This window comes from Gekko japonicus, unplaced genomic scaffold (assembly GCF_001447785.1).
Source record: "Gekko japonicus isolate JY-2015 unplaced genomic scaffold, Gekko_japonicus_V1.1 scaffold915, whole genome shotgun sequence".
Classification (NCBI taxonomy): domain Eukaryota; kingdom Metazoa; phylum Chordata; class Lepidosauria; order Squamata; family Gekkonidae; genus Gekko; species Gekko japonicus.
The window spans coordinates 52,390-64,229 of record NW_015173149.1 but is presented as its reverse complement, the minus strand read 5'-3'; positions in this window follow the sequence as shown (position 1 = coordinate 64,229).

Below are 11,840 nucleotides of genomic sequence, written 5' to 3'. Positions count from 1 at the left end.
GGGGGGGGGGGGGGAGAATGTGCAGATCTGTCCTCGCAGAGGAGGGAGAGCTTGTGCCTGAATAAAACTTGGTCTTCAGGGTGCCACTGGACTGTTTTGGACCGGGGGGCTGGGGGGGCTCTGCAACTCACCTGGCTGCTTCTTGCTCTGACTGAGGGCTGCTGGGAGCAGGGGGTTCGGCTTGTTGCATGTGCCCGCCCCCTGGGCCCTTTACTGCTGGAGCTCCGCTCCTGTGCGCTCCTGTGCGCTCCTGCAGGAAATGACCCCTGAGACAGAGTCAGGATTCAAAATGATCTAGACAGGCTGGAACAGTGGGCGGAGACAAATAAAATGAATTTCAATAGAGAGAAGTGCAAAGTCCTACACGTAGGTACAAAAAACCAAAGGCACAGATATAGAATGGGAGGGACTTGGCTTGACAGCAGCACATATGAAAGGGATCTAGGTGTTCTGATTGATCACAAGCTAAACATGAGTCCGCAGTGCGATGTGGCTGTGAAGAAAGTGAATGCAATGTTAGGATGCATTCGCAGAAGCATGGTGTCCAGATCAAGGGATCCAAGTAATGGATTGAAAGGGTGGGGCAGGAGGAAGGGGGTTGGGAATAGAAAGGAAAGAGGGTGTTATTTTCAATTAGTTTCATGCTGCTGTGACACCGGCTTTCTCTATGCTTGTTCGAACGCTGTTTGGAGGAGATTCTTTTAAAGCAGTGCAGAGGTGTAATGACAGCGGAGCCGCCCAGAAAGGAGGATAAACATATGTGGACGTGCAAAAGTATGCTAGCACTCTTGAGGTGTGAAAACGACACCAAATGTAGACAGTTTTTTTTTTTGAAGATGGAGTCAAAAGGCTGGGACACCCGGTGGGAAAGACAAATGCAGATTCAGCCAATGGCTAATTTGGAGGGTGGACTCTATGGGATTATAAAACGCCAAGGTTCCTCCCCTCTCCAAACCACACTCTTTTTAGGCTCCACCCCCAAAATCTCCAGGTATTTCCCAACCCAGAGCTGGCAACTGTATCTGGGATCATAACGCTGTAGATGTACCATCTTTTCCCAATAATGGTCACAAGTGAAATGACCTGTCTGATCATTTACGTGCCTGGCAGTTTACTAAGCTGAAGTGTGTCCCAGTCTTTTTGGTTTACGTAAGTGCCTTCTCATTCTCTCCCCGCTCCCCATTGCTTAAGCATCATGTTGAGGACTCTGATGCATCTTTAGTTGTGAGAGCCAGTTTGGTGTAGTGGTTAAGTGTTTGGACTCTTATCTTGGAGAACCGGGTTTGATTCTCCCACTCCTCCACTTGCACCTGGCTGGATGACCTTGGGCAAGCCATAGTTCTGATAAGAACTGTTCTTGAAAAAGAGCCGTTTCTGTCAAGAGCTCTCTCAGCCCTGCCTACTTCACAGGGTGTCTGTTGTGGGGAAGGGAAGGGAAAGGAGATGGTAAGCCGCTCTGAGACTCCTTTGGGTAGTGAAGGGCGGGGCATAAATCCAATCTCTTCTCAGAGCCAGTTTGGTGCAGTGGTTGAGTGCACGGACTCTCATCTGGGGGAACCGGATTTGATTCCCCCAATCCTCCACTTGCACCTGGCTGGATGACCTTGGGCAAGCCGTAGTTCTGATAAGAGCTGTTCTTGAAAAACAGCCGTTTCTGTCAGAGCTCTCTCAGCCCCGCCTACCTCCCAGGGTGTCTGTTGTGGGGAGGGGAAAGGAAAGCTGTTTGTAAGCTGCTCTGAGACACCTTCGGGTAGTGAAGGGCGGGGTATAAATCCAATCTCTTCTTCTTCTTCTTTAGTCTGCTTATTGGAGAGGGTCTGTCTAGTGTGTGACATAAAAAGTGTGGCTCACTTTATGGATAGTGTTATGCCTAACGGCTGCGTCTTGATGCTTTGTTGGATTCTGGGCTCATGCTTTCTGGAGCTGAGTAGTGCTGACATAATCTGGGCTCGTTTGTGTTGGAAATGTATGTGTTTACAAGGTCTGACAATTCAGTCATTATAGGGTTAACTTGTTTTCCTAGTGTTGCTATTGTGTAGACTGACCTGGAAGGGATACCTGGCACTAAGCCAATGGGGAATTAGCCCGGGGAAAAGTAGCTTCTACTGTGATACAGATTGGTCATTTGTTTCAGGTGACTTCCTTTCTAGGGGTCAAGAAGGAGAGATTCTCCATTATGTGTGTGCTAGGTTTGAATATAGGCAGCTTAGAAATGTAGCTGTTAGTGTTATGTTAATTTGTAGTAATCCCGTGAACCCTTTACCCTTAGAAATAAAGGTTTTTAAAAGCAAAGAAATCTCTTCTTTCCAATAGAGCAAGATCCTTTAATAGTCTAAGTATTAAACACTTTTTGACTATTTTAAAACAGTTTGAAGAGGAGAAGGTGCATATATATTGACTGTTTAGGTACTGTGCCAATCAGAGGCAAACACTGACGTCCTCAGCAAAGTAATATCCTTCCAAGTCCGTTGATGTTTAGAGTTGTACTGAAAGCCCACTTAGAATTCCATGTGTTTTTACATCTGCCCTTTTCTGATCTCACATCTATGGTTAGCTGTTTGAATTATGACAAAGTACAGTGTTCAAATGACTCTGTTCAGACTTACGCATGCACACTGATTCTCAAAATTGGCCATACTTCAGGAGCTATTATTGTTAGTAACTCAGACTCAAAACACATAGAGAGCCAGTTTGGTGTAGTGGCTACGAGCATGGACTCTAATCTCGGTTTAGGATTGCACTGCAAAGCCCAGCGGACCCCAGCTTTTTCTCCAGGTAGGCTCGCCAGCTCTAAATTGGGAAATACCTGGAGATTTTTGGGGTGGAGCCTGAGCGGTGGATGTTGCCTTCTGACACACTTCCGGTGATGTCAGGGGGTGTGGCATATGCAAACAAGTTATGCTAATGAGTTATGCTAAAGAGCCCCTGCACCTCTTTTTCTACGAAATGACCCCTGTGTGTATCTAATTCCCTCTTGAAGCCGTCCATGCTTGTAGCCGCCACCACCTCCTGTGGCAGTGAATTCCAGGTGTGAATCACTCTTTGGGTGAAGAAGGACTTCCTTTTATCTGTTCTAACACGACCGCTCAGCAATTTCATGGAGTGCCCACAAGGAGTTCTTGTATTGTGAGAAAGGGAGAAAAGTACCTCTTTCCCAACCTGCTCTTTCCCATGCATAATCTTATAAACCTCGATCATGTCACCCCTCAGTCGTCGTTTCTCCAAGCTAAAGAGCCCCAAGCGCTTTAACCTTTCCTCATAGGGAAAGTGTTCCAATCCTTTTATCATTCCAGTTGCCCTTTTCTGCACTTTTCCCAATGCTATATCCTTTTTGAGGTGTGGTGACCGGAACTGTACACAGTTCTCCAAATGAGGTCACACCATTGATTTATACAGGGGCACTACAATCCTTATTTATTGATTGATTTGATTTATATCCCACCCTCTCCGCCGGGGCAGGCTCTGGGCGTCTTACATAAAATGCACTCGTTAAAACAGCAACATAAGCAAAAGCATAAAAACACAACATAAGGTGCTAGTAAACAATTTAAACAGTGATGTAAACAATTTAAATGACTTCTTCCTCTTCCTCCTCTGTCCCGCACATAATTTTGTAGTCCTCTGCCATGTCTCCAAGCTAGAAAGCCCTGACCTATTTAACTTTTCTTCGTACAGAAGATGTTTGGTCCCCTTCGCCATTCTAGTTGTCCTTTTCTGCATCTTTCCCAATACTGTATCTTTTTTGAGGTCTGGTGACCAGAACTATGCACACTATTCCAAACGAGGCTGCTCCATCGATTTATACAGGGGCGTTAACGATACTGGCTGATCTGTTTTCAGTCCCCTTCCTAATAACCCCGAGCATAAAAAAGGTAAAGGTAAAGGTTCCCTTGCTCGAAAGCCAGTCGAATTCGACTCTAGGGTTGCGGTGCTCATCTTCGTTTCAAAGCTGAAGAGCCAGCACTGTCCGAAGACGTTTCCGTGGTCATGTGGCCGGCATGACTAAACACCAAGGCACACGGAACGCTGTTACCCCGAGCATAGTGTTGGCCTTTTTTAATTGTAGTGGCAAACTGAGTGGACATCTTCTGTGAGTTGCCTACCATGACTCCAGGATGTCTCTCCCGCTCAATTATCGCCAGTTCTCTGTAGTCTCGAGATGAACTGGAACTCTGGGGGATCCCCAGGTCCCACCTGGAGGCTGGCATCCCTATTAGAGGCCAATAAGATTTTTGGAATATAAGCTTTTAAGAGCCAAAGCTCCTTTCATCAGACGGAAAAGCAGAGTGAATAGTAAAGCTTGTTGTAAAAGCAATAGAATGAGCTCTAGCAAGATGTGAGATGTACCTTATAGGCCTGGCCCTTTTCCTTGGCCTTGTCCTCTATGGCACCCGCCGCCAGCCACTCCGCCCGCCGGCCACCAGGCAAGTGGGAATGACTTGGGGGGAGAGTGTCCTATAGCAACCTGCCCATGTCCCAGTCCCCATCAGGACTCACTGAGAGCCGGCGGCGGGACAGAAGGCCAGGCGCACCCCCCACCATTGGGAGACGCGCCCCGCTGCCCCTCACCCACCTTGAGCCAGCAAGGACTGGGCGAAACAGCACAGAGGCCGCCAGAAATGCTGCGGGGAAAGCGCCGGGCGAAGAAAGCGAGCTAGGCTTGCAATGCCATCATACAGCGATGGAGCAGTGGTGGAAAGACATTGGCCAGGGACAGGATGGCCCCCAGAAGTGCTGGAGGCTCTGGGGGTGGGAGAAGCAGCCAGTGAAGGTGGGCCCAAGCAGCGCAGAGCCACGAAGAACCACCGGGCCGGGGGAGGAGGAGGCTAGAAGCCAGGGCTCCGGCCAGGCAACCCATCCTCTCTCCTGAGCTGAAGCTGTCCTCTGAGTTGATTTTTCATGCGTTCTGCTTCTGTGGGCAGGACTGAGGCAACACAGCCACCAATGGGTAGAGACACCTTGTGAGTGACAGATCAGGCAGCCAACTGATTCGGGAGCGCATGGAACATTGCCACTCGGAAACGGAATTATATATAAGGGGAGAGATAGCTGCCATAAAGCATAGTGTTAAAAAATGCTGCAAAACTCCAAGTCTCTGAGACTTCCATTTCTGTGAAATTTTAAGGCTTGTGTTTTTGTAATCCAAGCTGTCGTTCTGGCAGCATGGCGAGATCAGGCCTGCCTGTATTTATCCACAAGAAGGGAAGCAGCAACATCCCTTTCAGGGTTGCCAGCTCCAGGTTGGGAAATGCCTGGAGATTTTGGGGTGGACCCCGAGGAGGGTGGGGTTTGGGGAATGGAGAGAGGAACTTCAGTTGGGTGTAAAGCCAAAGATTCCACATTCAAGCCGCTCAGATCTTATGGAGTGTGCACATAAGTACGCATATGGTACTTTGCCACCCTCCCTCCCCAATGCACCAAAACTGGAAGTTGCAACGTGGACAAAAAGATACGTGATCTTGGAGGCTGCACTGAGGAGGGGTAACCAAAAGGAGATAAGCCAATTTAATATAGGCCCCCCCCCCAAAAAAAAAATCAAGCACACAGGTATAGTTTGCAGTCAATCACAAGGTGAACAGGAGAATAGTAAAAAGTACAGGATAAAGCAACAAATTATGTCTTGGGATGATCGCAGGTTTGACGGCCAGCTCATCCAAAGGCATAGCCTTCAAGCCCCAGGCTCAAGGGAAGAAGAAGAAGAAGAGATTGGATTTATACCCTGCCCTTCACTCGGAGTCTCAGAGGGGCTCACAAACTCCTTTCCCCTCCCCACAACAGAGACCCTGTGAGGTAGGTGGGGCTGAGAGAGCTCTTTCCAGAACTGTCTTTGAGAGAACTTGTGACTGACCTAAGGTCACACCAGCAGCTGCATGTAGGAGAACCAAACCCAGTTTAGAGTCCACACACGTAACCACTACACCAAACTGGCTCTCTACACCAAACTTTGGCCATGGCTGAGTGTTTCTATCTACAACAGGAAGGGGAAAGCAGAGGCTCAGCGAGGATCTTAAGAGCCGGCCAGGGGGTTCCTATGAAGCTTTCCCTCCCAAAGATAAACAGGTGCCAAAAGCCTAAGTGACTGACTTACTTCATTTATAACACATTTTTCTCCCCTAAGTGGCTTACGTTGATGACTTCTCCACCATTTTACTCTCGCAACCACCACCCTGTGAGGTAGGTTGGCCTGAGGGATTGTGACTTGCCCGTGGTCATCCAGTGAGCTTCCATGGTACAAGTGGGGAATTCGAACCTGGGCCAGAACCCTAGTCCCACACTCTTAACCACTCAACCACACTGGCTCTCCCTGTACTACAGCTGTGTCTGCTCAGACGAAGAAGAAGAAGAGATTGGGTTTATACCCCGCCCTTCACTACCCAAAGGAAGTTCTGACAGAAACGGCTCTTTTTCAAGGACAGCTCTTGTCAGAACTGGATTTCTACCCCGCCCTTCACTACTCAAAGGAGTCTCAGAGCGGCTTACCATCTCCTTTCCCTTCCCCTCCCCACAACAGACACCCTAGGAGAGAGGTGGGGCTGAGAGAGCTCTGACAGAAACTGCTCTTTTTCAAGGACAGCTCTTATCAGAACTACGGCTTGCCCTAGGTCATCCAGCAGCTGCGAGTGGAGGAGTGGGGAATCAAACCCGGCTCTCCCAGATTAGAGTCCGCGCACTTAACCACGACACCAAACTGGCTCTCAATTTAGGGGAAGTTGGGGGGTGCGTCCACAAAGCCCAGTTTTAGCCTATACCTGCTATCGGCCTGGAGTGGGAAATGGAGGAGGTCTGTCCTCCCGCACATATTCTTCCAGTCCCATGTTGGTCACATTGAAAGGACTAGGCTACGTGGGGTATAATCCCGGGCTGAGCACTGGGTGGAAAACCCAAGGATTCAGCCTCTGACCCCTGTCTTGGGCCACTAATGCCTCACTCCCACCGTTGGCCAGAACAAAAGTGGTAGTCCAGGGGCACCTTCAGGACCAGCAAAGTTTTATTCAAGGTATAAGGTTCCGTGTGCATGCACACTTCTTCGGATACATTGGCCAGAACTTATTCAAGGGAATCCACCTCTCCCATGACGAGGAGCAGAGGTCCATCAGTGGCCATTAGCCACAAGCTATAGATAGGAACTCTCGGTCTGGGGCATGCTTTGTCTCCTCGGTGCTTGGGGGGGGGGCAACAGTGGGAGGGCTTCTAATGTCCCGGCCCCACTGCTGGACCTCCTGATGGCCTCTGGTATTTTTGGCCACTGCATGACAGGGTGTTGGACTGGATGGGAAATTTGCCTGACCCAACATTGGCTTCTCTTATGTTCTTATAAGAGGGAATTAGATAAACATATGGAGCAGAGGTCCATCACTGGCTATTAGCTACGAGGTATAGATAGGAACTCTCGGTCTGGGGCAAGGGATGCTCTGTATTCTTGGTGCTTGTTCTCCTGATGGGACCTGATATATTTTGCCCGAGTGTTGGACTGGAGGGGCCATTGGCCTGATCCAACATTGGCTGCTTATGTTCTTATGGATAAGCATATGGAGCAGAGGTCCCTCAGTAGCTCTTAGCCACAAGGTATAGATAGGAACTCTCTTAGAATGTCTAGCACAAGGGTCCTCAATGTGGTATGGCCCCTGCTAAGTGTTGGACAGGGCTGGGTGGGGTTTCTGATCGGCCACAGGCGATCTGATGGGCTGTGCACATTTCTGCCACCACAACGCGAGGATCCTCCCAGAACGACTGAAGGTAAGCTGTGCGTATACCAGAAAATGTTCTAAAACTGTATGTTCATTCAAAAAGGCATCCTGTTCAGCCGAGCTTCGGCAACGTGAAGTGCTGGAAGAGTTACTACTAGAATTATGCATGAATTCACTCCCTATCATTTTGTGGTTAGCCCTACCTCTTCTGGCAGCCATTTTGTCGCTGCACCCTCTTTTGGCAGCCATTTTGTCGCTGCACCCATCATCTCGCAACCACCACCCTGTGAGGTAGGTTGGCCTGAGGGATTGTGACTTGCCCGTGGTCATCCAGTGAGCTTCCATGGTACAAGTGGGGAATTCGAACCTGGGCCAGAACCCTAGTCCCACACTCTTAACCACTCAACCACACTGGCTCTCTCTGTACTACAGCTGTGTCTGCTCAGACGAAGAAGAAGAAGAGATTGGGTTTATACCCCGCCCTTCACTACCCAAAGGAAGTTCTGACAGAAACGGCTCTTTTTCAAGGACAGCTCTTGTCAGAACTACGGCTTGACCAAGGTCATCCAGCCAGGTGCAAGTGGAGGAGTGGGGAATCACACCCGGTTCTCCCAGATTAGAGTCCGCCTGCACTTAACCACGACACCAGACTGGCTCTCAAAGAAAGATACAAACGAATTGGGAGGGGCTCCAAGGAGGACAGCAAAGTTGCTGGAGGATCCAGAGAAGCTTCGAAGAAAGGATGAAGGACCTGGGCATGTATTGCCAGGAGGGAAGACGTCACATGAACACACGAAGATGCCTTATACTGAATCAGACCCTGGGTCCATCAGAGTCAGTACTGTCCACTCAGACCAGCAGCAGCTCTCCAGGGTCTCAGGCTGACGTCTTTCCCATCACCTAATGGCTGGTCCTTTTCACTGGAGATGCTGCTGGGGACTGAACCTGGGACCTCCTGCATGCCAGGCAGAGTCTCTTCCACTGAGCCACGCCCCCTCTTCACAGCTCTCCAGGGTCTCTGGCAGAGGGTTTTTCCCGTCACCTCCTGCCTGGTGCTTTCAACTGGAGATGCTGTCGGGGATTGAACCTGGGACCTTCTGCACGCCAAGGAGAGGCTCTACCACTGAGCCACACCCCTCTTTAGAGCTCTCCAGGGTCTCAGGTGGAGGTCTTTCCCGTCACCTCCTGCCTGGTGCTTTCAACTGGAGATGCTGTCGGGGATTGAACCTGGGACCTTCTGCATGCCAAGCAGATGCTCTGCCACTGAGCCACAGCCCCTCCTTAAGAGAGCAAGGACTTGTTCTCTACTGACTGCTGAGGCCAGGGCGAAAGCTTGCTGGGTGACCTTGGGCCACACACTCTTAGCCTAGACTTCCTCACAGGGTTGTTGTGAGCATAAAACAGAGAAGAGGAGAAGGACGTCAGCTGCTTTCAGTCCCCACTGGGGTGAAATGAAGGGAAAGAAATTATTGGTCTTCAGCGGCAGGAGGCTAGGCTTTGGTTGACCAATGGGAGGAACTTTCTGTCGAGGAGAGTAGTTTGACAAGGGAGCCCACTAACTACGGGGTGGTAGGTTTGGACAGCCGCCCCATTGGGAATGCTCTAGCATTGGACTGCACTGAGCAGGTGGGTTCAACTCCATGGCCTCTAAGGGTGCTTTCAGATGGACAGCTAATACCACAATTAAAGTAAAAGTAAAGGTTCCTTTGCTCGAAAGCCAGTCGAATCCGACTCTAGGGTTGCGGTGCTCATCTCCGTTTCCAAGCCGAAGAGCCAGCGCTGTCCGAAGACGTTTCCGTGGTCATGTAGCCGGCATGACTAAACACCAAGGCACACGGAACGCTGTTCCCTTCCCACCAAAGTGGTACTTATTTATCTATTTGCAATTTCTTGCTTTCGAACTGCTAGGTTGGCAGGAGCTGGAACTAGAGACGGGAGCTCACTCAGTCATGTGGCAAACTCGGGTCTCGAACTGCTGAACTACCAACCTTCCACAGCCTGCAGTTCAGCGTCTTAACCACTTGAGCCACCGCAGCTCCAATACCACAATTGGCCTGGCTCTAATTTCATCCTGATCTTTTTTATCTGGCATTGCATGACTAGACAGCTTCCCTTACCGCACGCATACCCCACAATGGATTGTCTAGACGGCATCTGCCTGAAGGAGCCACGCGGTCGGGTTTTTTTACAAAAAAATCTGTTTGCGCATGCGCATCCGCACCTCAACGTGTACTTGTTTTTCCGCGCATGCGTGGACTTGAATGGTTAAAGCACCAGCAGTAGTACTGTTAGCCGAATTGCTCTTTAGGAGAGACAATTGGAACAGTTTAATTAACAGGTTACTGGTCTGTGTCTACGAAGGATGGGCTGTACCGTGGCGCTTCAATGAAGAGACGACAACTGGAGTAAAAGTAACAGTCTTTTACTGAATTAAAGTTCAAGCATGCAAGAATAATAATAAAACCACACAAGCACACAAGAACTAGGAAAAGCAGTTAGAATGATTTATAGCACAATTGCTTTAGCAGGAAGGTCGTTGGTATCGTCGATGAAGTATATTTACCCTTGATGTGGCTCAGCTCCTAAACTTCCAGCGGGGATGAGGACAGGAGGGTAGAAAAGGGTAAGAAACACGTGAAACTAGACCAGCCAGAGACACGTGGATTGACCTTAGCTGCAGACTAAGGCAAAGCGGTATTCGGGGGTTCGTACAGCAAGTTGAACATAAGAGGATAAGCAGACAAGAGAGGTCGATGACGAGGGGGAAGGAGAAGATGGAGAAGAAGATGGCTGACAGCTCCGTGTTCAATGTTTTAAACTTTCTTGCGAGGGGAAGAGGGGTGGGCTCAAGCGGATTATCTAATAGCCCTACCCCAAAGGTTAGGGATTGGCTATGGGGTCAATTTCCACTCTATTGATTAACTAACGGGGAGGTGCCTGGGCGGAGGCAGAAGATACGTGCCGGGTCATCAGTAATGCTGACGTGTCTGTTGCTATGTGTAATGGATTTCCATTGTGGTCTGGCAGGGTAGAACATCTGATGTTAAGCTTGTCAAAGCGGAGACACTTGGTCTGGGCTGACTACCGAGTTCATTGTTTTTGCTGCTACTCTGTATTAGCATATATGATGAGTGCTGATAGCTCCGGGGCCCTTCTAGATCGATGTTAGCTTAGATGATTATCGCTCACAGCTGGTATCGTCTCTTAGGTGCCCTTCTGTTGAACTTTCTATTCCACAGCCTTTCGTCTAGCAGCCCAACAGTCCATTCAGTATCAAGCTTTATTAAGGCATAGTCCATAGAATATATTTCCAAAATGGACGCTCATCCCAACAGTACCTCCCTCTAGGTACCTTTTTAATTCATGCGGTTCATAAAATTCACAGGCCGTTTAGAAACATGAAATTGTCCGGAACGTTTGAGCGGAGCTCTGTGGCTGTCGCACGTTTATGCGTTTATGCGCATATCGCTAATAATTTTTTTAAATGGTGGCCGCTCAGGATGGTCTGATGTCAGACCATCCCAATAGGCCGATTGCGGGATGGAACGATCAGACGGGGAAAAGTTCGTCAGTGGCCCGTCAGGAAGCAAAAACTTACATAAGAACATAAGAGACGCCAATGTGGGATCAGGCCAATGGCCCATCCAGTCCAACACTCTGTGTCACACAGTGGCCAGAAATACCAGGAGCCACCAGAAGGTCCAGCAGTGGGGCCAGGACACTAGAAGCCCTCCCACTGTTGACCCCCCCCAAGCACCAAGAAGACAGAGCATCACTTGCCCCAGAGCCCCTATCTATTACTTGTGGCTAATAGCCACTGATGGACCTCTGCTCCATGTGCTTATCCAGTTCCCTCTTGAAGCCATCCATGCACCTGTGGCAGTTAATTCCATGTGTTAATCACTCTTTGGGTGAAGAAGTACTTCCTTTTATCCATTCTAACCCGACCGCTCAGCAATTTCATGGAGTGTATTGTGAGAAGGGGAGAAAAGTACCTCTTTCCATACCTGCTCTATCCCATTCATAATCTTATAAACCTCGATCATGTCACCTCTCAGTCGTCGTTTCTCCAAGCTAAAGAGCCCTTAAGCGCTTTAAACTTTCCTCATAGGGAAAGTGTTCCAACCCTTTTATCATTCGAGTTGCCCTTTT